Raw genomic sequence first — 8,608 nt, 5'->3', positions numbered from 1 at the left:
GTACTGAGTGTGTTTCGGATGTGTCTGATGTTCTAAAGCGTTTTTGGGTGTGTTTTGCTGTGTTTTAGATGTGTTTGTTGTATTGAGACTGTTTGGAAGTATATTAGTGTGTTTTAGAGACGTTTTAGAGTATTTTTGGTGTGTTTTTGAGGTATTTTGGATACACTGGGTATGTTAGGACGTACTGGATGTGTTTTGGGGTGTATTTGTTTGCTTTGGAAGTGTCCCGAGGTGTTGTAGGGTATTCATATGTGTTTTAAAGTGTTTTCAATATGTTTGGGTGTGTCTGGCGTTCTATTGGTTTTATTAATGGTGCTCTGGGGCTTGAGGGATCATGTAGGAGTGATGGTGTATTAGGCGTGTCAGGATAGAGGCGTGGTGCTTGAGGTAAGACGAAAGATATATTCAGTGTTGGGGAAACGTCTCAGGATTTTATGAAGTCCGTTGCGAGGAAAGTATTAAATGGAAGTGGTTCGGGGGTCGTTGGGGGCCTGTAGGGGGGATATTGGGGGTAATATGGGCGGGGACGAATAGTGGGCCATGGGGTGTTAAACAAGTAAGTACACAATGGGATTAATTTATATGTCTCTCAGTATTCGGAAAGGCTGTCTGTTACTCTGTCCGCCGTCCGGCCTCTGCGCGGTGGTGGTGGTGGTGGTGGTAGGAATATTTAAAACAGGAAGGAAGTTGAAAATGAAATCGTATGTATGTAGTAATAGTAGTAATTGTTGTTTTTGTTTATAATAGGAAGGACTTGTGTATTACTGCGATGTATTGCTGGGAACTATGCGGGTTTTACCAAGAGACGATAAACAAGACTCGTATTTCTCAGAAGCTCTCACTTTGCTTTCAGTGGGACTGTTATCAAAGGCCACAGAGATGATGAACCAGATTTTCAAGTGTCATATTAATAAAGTAGAAATTTTTTTAATCTTTCTAGAACCATAAAATATCTTAAAAAACCGCGCATCTTCAACTAGAGCCTTTTGGAAGTAGTGAAGGTAGCGTCAGGAAAGCCAGAAGAGCTGCCTTGACGAGACCCACACTGGCGAACAGATGTAACGCTGTGAAGTGATAAATGTTTTAGAATCTTCGTGTTGAGGATAGATTAAATAACTTACGGTAAATTTTAACTCTTTCATCAGTCTCTCTATACAAGGTGAAACTTTTTTTTTCCTTTCGCTAGTAGTGTTCGGTCTGTTTTGAAATAATCTTGTTTTTCCTACAAATTGTTAGTTTTATCTCCCCAAACCCAATCCTTTCAGAAACTGTTTTGGGGATAAAAACGAAAAACAGATTAATACAAAACAAACCAAAATATTCCAAAACAAAATAGTTGGTCCTTAAAAGAAACAGCAACAACACCAGCAATCTAGAGGACCCGCCGCCGCTCGCTTGTCCACCGATAGCATTCTCCACGACCTCCTAACCCAATCTAACCAAGCTAACCTAACATAACCTAGCAAACTAACCTAACCAAGCTAATCTAAGCCAACCAAGCTACTCTAAGCTAACCAAACTAACAACTACATTAGCGTAACTTACCTTTTATGTGGATGAAATGTAATAAAATAAGTTAAAGTGAATATCTTCTCTTAGGTACTTAAATGTATAGTTGTTTATGTCCATACGGTGTGTGTTTTTTTTTTTTCTTTTTTCTTTTTTAGATGTATCAAGGCGTGAGGTGATGGGCAGTGTGGGTGAAGAGTCAGCTGGTGTTCCTAATGGCTGGGTGGCGTCCGTGGCTGCGCTGAGAAAGCTAGTTCTTAATGCTACTGTTGTTTTTTAGATGTGTCAAGGCGTGAGGTGATGGGCTGTGTGGGGGGAGAGTCAGCTGGTGTTCCTAATGGCTGGGTGCGGTCCGTGGCTGGGCTGAGAGAGCAAGGAGTTCTTAATGCTACTGTTGTTTTTTTTAGATGTATCAAGGCGTGAGGTGATGGGCAGTGTGGGGGAAGAGTCAGCTGGTGTTCCTAATGGCTGGGTGCGGTCCGTGGCTTGGCTGAGAAGAGCAAGGAGTTCTTAATGCTACTGTTGTTTTTTAGATGTATCAAGGCGTGAGGTGATGGACTGTGTGTGGGAAGAGTCAGCTGGTGTTCCTAATAGCTGGGTGCGGTCCGTGGCTTGGCTGAGGAGAGCAAGGATGTGTTGATGGTAGTGGACATAAAACTGCTTGGCTTTTCAAGGTAACCCCAGCAGGTCCAGGAAGGTGTAGGTATAACACTCTCATGCACCACAAGCTGTCCCACATTCAGCATAGAGTAAGAAGGAAATATTTGCCTGGAGTCATTCTTTATTGCATTAAGTACTATGAACAGGACACAGAAGGCATAGCACTTTCTTCTTTGCAAACTTTTCATCGCGTTTCTAAGGACAGACGCATTTCTAAGGACAGACCGCATGGAGCCCTTCAGAACCCCAGCAGCAGTGAGGAAGCAGACCCTATTGGTAGTGTTAGGAGAGAAAGATGTACACTCAAACACACTGATCCTTTATAATGTGTTTATAATTGTGTTGTGTGTTTTAATTGCCAAGTACTTGTGAGGGTGGACGGGTCAAGCACAGATGGCAAACACAGCTGCTGGAGTGTGTCATATGATAGGCTGCTGTGATGGGGAAGCTGCAGATGTTGTCATTGCAAGAGGTGCTGTGTTGCAAGACCTGCTGGGGACAAGAAACACTCCACAGCCTCGGGTTAAAAAATAGTTACAAATGCTGGGAAATAAATTGCTGAGGATATTTCTCTCTCTCTCTCTCTCTCTCTCTCTCTCTCTCTCTCTCTCTCTCTCTCTCTCTCTCTCTCTCTCTCTCTCTCTCTCTCTCTCTCTCTGTCTAAATAAGTTGAGAAGAGATTTTTGTAGTTTATTTGTAGTTCATTAGTGTGTGTGTGTGTGTGTGTGTCATTACCCTTACAAGAAGGTGTTTAGGATTAGCTTTGTAAGTGTGTGTGTGTGTGTGTGTGTGTGTGTGTGTGTGTGTGTGTGTGTGTGTGTGTGTGTGTGTGTGTGTGTGTGTGTGTGTGTCATTCCCCTTACGCTGTGTTTTGTCTGGCTTAGGGACACAGCAGGCTTGAGTCACCCATGCACAGTTTGGTGTTACAATCTCTCCTTGTGTTGATCAGTTAGGCAGTAATCTTGCACAGCCAAACATAACCTTAAATTTTGCGGAGCAGCTTAAATGCAGGTCAAAGCTAACCAAACATTTATGCCTTAGCTAGAAAATACTGTAGATCATTGAGAAATTTAATGAGAGTGATCACTGTGGAATTATTAATAAGGTGTACGAGAGAAAAGGTTTTGAGATAATCTGTTCATGTTCTAAGGATCCAAAATTATTGCCACTGAAGACAGGATGGTGGCAAAGCTGCTAAAAGAACTAAGAGGATAGACACTGTTTCCCGGCAGTCTTAACCCAACATAGGGTGAAAAGAACTAAGAGGATAGACACTGTTTCCCGGCAGTCTTAACCCAACATAGGGTGAAAAGAACTAAGAGGATAGACACTGTTTCCCGGCAGTCTTAACTCAACATAGGGTGAAAAGAACTAAGAGGATAGACACTGTTTCCCGGCAGTCTCAACCCAACATAGGGTGAAAAGAACTAAGAGGATAGACACTGTTTTCTGGCAGTCTTAACCCAACATAGGGTGAAAAGAACTAAGAGGATAGACACTGTTTCCTGGCAGTCTCAACCCAACATAGGGTGAAAAGAACTAAGAGGATAGACACTGTTTTCTGGCAGTCTTAACCCAACATAGGGTGAAAAGAACTAAGAGGATAGACACTGTTTCCCGGCAGTCTCAACCCAACATAGGGGAAGAGAGACAAGTGTTGGTGAGCAGCGTCAGCCGAACAGTGCGGTATTGGGTGAGTGCGCTGTGCAGGCAGAGAAAGGCGTGCTGCTGTGAAGTGACCAAAGGGTAACACTTGTCGTTATAATAGATTTTTGTGTGACGTGTTTAATGAAATAGTAATGAGGTTCTTGTCGTACAGAAATTTATGGGGAAATTACAAAAGTATAGTGTTTTAGGAATTTAAGTAGTGCTTATTATTGTGATGATGTACTTTTGTGTGATGTGTTTAGTGAAATAGTAATAAGACTTGTCCCTGTAGAAGTTTATACGGGATTACAAAAGTGGGATCATATGAAGATCAGCCACCCCAGTTTATTTCACTTGAAGAAAAACCTTATTAAACCTAACCTAACCTAACTGTATAGATTAGGTTAGGCTAGGTTAGGTTAAGTTAGGTTAGGTTAGGTTTAATAAGGTTTTTCTTCAGGTAAAATAAGCTGGGGTGGCTGATCTTCATATGATCCCAAAAGTGTGTTGTTTTAGGAATTCAATTAATGCTTGTTATTATGATGATGTACTTTGTGTGATGTGTTGAAGGAAATACCAATAAGACTTGCCCCTGTACAAATTTATAAGGCAATTAGAAAAGCACATTGTTTAGGAATTCAGGTAACATTTATTATCATGTAAACTTTTGCTTAATGTATTCAATGAAATATTAATAACACTCTTGTCCCTGCAGGAGTGTCTGTAGTGGCAGTGATGCAGCGGTGATGAAGGACACTGGTCACCGCTGCCAGACACACTGAGGCGTCACCTGGCAGGCAAGCTGGGTACTGCATCCACCCACCACTGCACTACACACACACACACACACACACACACACACACACACACACACACACACACACATGCCACTGATTACCCCACAGTAGAATGATCTGTAGCCTTTCAAGAAATATTTTTCATGGCATGTCATTTGTATAATTTGTAATAAGTAAGTAAGTAAGTAAGTAAGCTTTATTGTCACATTGAATTACATACAACATGAAAATCTTCTTGGCTTGCTCAGTAGCTCATCCACATAATATAATATACTAAAAATAATACATCATTAAAACTACACACTCACACACATAAAACAAAAGTTAGTGGGAAGCAAAGGAATTGAAGAAATCTATACTGTTAGGAATAAAGGTATTTTTAAATCTAGTAGTTTGCAGGTTTGGGAGGGCAAGTCTTTTACCAGATCTCAGGAACTTGTATTGGCAGTGCAGTGGTTGCTGGACATCATTCATAATTTTATTTAGTAGTTTTATCACCATCATAATATATATATCATCTAGGGAATCAGTTGTAGCTTTAAGTTTACCAGCGTTCTTTACAATTCTTTTGAGTTTATTTCTATCTTTACATGTGAAGGATCCATACCATACTGTAATAGCAAAGCTCAAAATGGATTCAATTACTGGTTTATAAAATAGTGATAATATTGATTGATCTATATCGATGTTTTTCAATATTCTTAGAAAATGAATTCTCTGTTTACATTTTTTGTATAATTTAGTTGTATTTGAAGATCCTGTTAATTTGTCATCAATTATTACGCCAAGATATTTATATTCACGTACTCTTTCAACTTGCTCATTGGCTATGACTAGTGGATCTGGAATTGTGTTCATTATACGGAAATCAATTATCATTTCTTTTGTTTTCTTTACATTTATATTTAAAAAGTTATTATTGCACCATGTAACAAAGTCTTCAACTTGCTTCAGGAACTCTTGTGATCATTACTGATTTTTCCCACTATTCCCGTGTCATCTGCACATTTAATTATAGAACAACTTTTATATTTACTTCTGCAGTCATTTGTGTACAATACGAAAAGTAGTGGAGCCAGAACACAACCTTGGGGTGCCCCTGTATTTGTTATAGCAATGTCTGATTTAACATTTTTAAGTTTTGTATATTGTGAACGCATTGTTAGGTAACTATGTATCCATTTCATGAGTTTTCTGTTTACATTTAATGCTAGTAACTTTTGTAACAATATGTGGGCTTGGATGAATTTCAAGGTCTGGATATTTCAACTACTCTGGCACACCTTCACACAGCACACACACACACACACACACAGCAGGGGACAGTGGGAACCAGCGCGCACACACACACACACACACACAGCACACACACACACACAGCAGCAGGGGGCAGTGGGAACCAGCACACACACACACACACACACACACACACACACACACACACAGCAGCAGGGGGCAGTGGGAACCAGCACACACACACACACACACACACACACACACACACACACACACAGCAGCAGGGGGCAGTGGGAACCAGCACACACACACACACACACACCTGATGAAATACCTGACACAACTTGGAGTCACTGGAAGTATTAATAAAACATCATTGACATTGTTCAGTTTTATTATTCATTTGATACATTTGTGTGAAATGAACTAAAACATTTTCGTTATATACACTTTGGAAAACATTGTCTGTCTGTCTGTCTGTCTTGTATACCACGGTGTTCTGACAATACAACTTATTCATTCGTGTATTTACTGAAAAACAAGACATCGTGGGCCTAGCACTGGCGTATTGAGTCTCCAATAATGCAGTTTTTACATTTTTTTATGCTAAGTTTGTGGGTGTACTCGAGTGTGTGGGCGATCAGTGCCTAAAAAAAATGTTTGGTTTGGTACAGTTTGTATACCTTTTATTTATTTATTTATTTTATTTATTTACTTTTTTTTATATATATCTTATGGGGTGTTGTGTATATAGATACTTGTGTGGGTGATCAGTGCCTAAAAGAACATGTATGGTAGGGTACAGTTTGTCTACCTTTTATTTATTTATTTATTTATTTATTTATTTATTTATTTATTTATTTACTTTTTTTTATTTATCTTATGGCAGTGTTGTGTCTACAGATACTTGAGTGGGTGACCAGTGCCTAAAAGAAAATGTATGGTAGGGTACAGTTTGTCTGCCTTTTATTTATTTATTTATTTATTTATTCACTTATTTATTTATTTACTTTTTTATTTATCTTATGGCAGTGTTGTGTATACAGATACCTGAGTGGGTGACCAGTGCCTAAAAGAACATGTATGGTAGGGTACAGTTTGTCTGCCTTTTATTTATTTATTTATTTACGAGTATTTATTTATTTATTTACTTTTTAAAATTTATCTTATGGCAGTGTTGTGTATACAGGTATTTGAGTGTGTGCGTGACCAGTGCCTAAAAGAAAATGTATGGTAGGGTACAGTTCGTCTGCCTTTTATTTATTTATTTATTTATTTATTTATTTATCTACTTTTTTAATATATCTGATGGGAGTGTTGTGTATACAGATATCTGAGTGTGTGGGTGACCAGTGCCTAAAAGAAAATGTATGGTCAGGTACAGTTTGCCTACCTTTTATTTATTTATTTATTTATTTTATTTACTTTTTTAATATGTTTATATTTTATGGGAGTTTTGAGTATACTACTGAATAGTGCCTAACACAAAATGTATGGGAAGTTAGTTTCGTCTACCTTTTATTGATCTATTTATTTATTTACTTATTTATTTTTTATATATAAGCTTGTATCTTATGGGAGATGACGTCACTACTTAGTACTTAACCCTTTGACTGGTAACTAATTCGTCTCATTAATCACAAAGTACTCTAAAGCATTTATTATTGTTTCTACAGCCACCTCTGACCATAACACTGACTAAATATTGGCTAACTTATTTTTTCATCCCATTTTCTTTCTTGCGGATGCTTTAAAATATATAAATACCTTGAGAGTTGTGAAGTGTTCCATACTGTAGTGAAAGAGTTAAAAGAAAGATTATTATTATTATTTTAATCGTGAAATGGAGAGAGAGAGAGAGAGAGAGAGAGAGAGAGAGAGAGAGAGAGAGTGTATGCTGTTCTGTCTTTGTTTACATGCTGCCTATATTAAAATCATACTGGTTATTAAATAGTTGACATCGATAAATTATGTTTTTAAGTCATTGCGGAAATTGAAGAAGCTGCTGTAACAACCACTGCAGGAGTTATATGAATATATTTTAAGAAAGACGAAAGAGAGAGAATGGAGACACAAAGAAGAGATAAATAGCAAATGAAAGTAAAGGAAGGAGAAAATAAAAACACTGGATGAACAAAATGAAAGGAATGAGAAAGAATGAAAAGAACAAGGGAATAATGCACGGAAAATGAGGAAGGAGAGGAGAAAAGGCAAGGAAAAATGGCTTAGGGAAGGAGGAACATAGAAAGTGGGAAAATTATGCTTCGATTTTAACGGTGAACAAAAATTATTATAAGAAAAAGAATAGAGGAGGAAAAAGATAAATAAATAGGAAATTAAGTTAAATGATAAAGAAGTGGTGTCAGGAACGTTATGGTAATGTGAATAAGGAAGGAAGGAAAAGAAAGAAAGCAAAAATACAAGATGAAAAGGGAAGCAGAAAAAAAAAAAAATAGAGAAAGCGAGAAAAAAGCTGGAGAAGGAAAGAAAAAAGAAATAGAAAAGAAAGAGAAGACATAAAGAAAGAAAAGAAAAAGAAAGGAAGGAAGAACAAGATACAGTAGGAAAAGGGGAACGAAAAATTTAGAGAAAAAATGAGAAAAAAACTTGACAAGGAAAAACGAAAGAGAGAAAAAGAAGGAAATAGAAGAAAGAAAGAAAGCCAAGAGAAAAATGTAAGTAAAAAATAGAGAAAAAGGGAGAAAAGAGCTCGAGAAGGAAGGAGAACAAAAAGAGAAAATCGAAGCGCCGTTGTAAAC

The 8,608-nt window shown here is 37.9% G+C and overlaps 1 long non-coding RNA gene across 1 annotated transcript; it reads left to right on the top strand.

The window, feature by feature from the left end:
* Positions 1 to 578: 578 nt before the first annotated feature.
* LOC135095375 (uncharacterized) lies at positions 579 to 6,122 on the top strand. The gene is made up of 2 exons (XR_010264363.1): positions 579 to 3,915; positions 4,532 to 6,122. It is a non-coding gene; the product is annotated as an uncharacterized LOC135095375 (long non-coding RNA).
* The last annotated feature ends 2,486 nt before the right edge of the window (positions 6,123 to 8,608 follow it).

Source organism: Scylla paramamosain, chromosome 49 (genome assembly GCF_035594125.1).
Source record: "Scylla paramamosain isolate STU-SP2022 chromosome 49, ASM3559412v1, whole genome shotgun sequence".
NCBI lineage: Eukaryota > Metazoa > Arthropoda > Malacostraca > Decapoda > Portunidae > Scylla > Scylla paramamosain.
The sequence above is the reverse complement of the archived record's forward strand: the minus strand, read 5'-3'. Positions and strand labels throughout refer to the sequence as shown.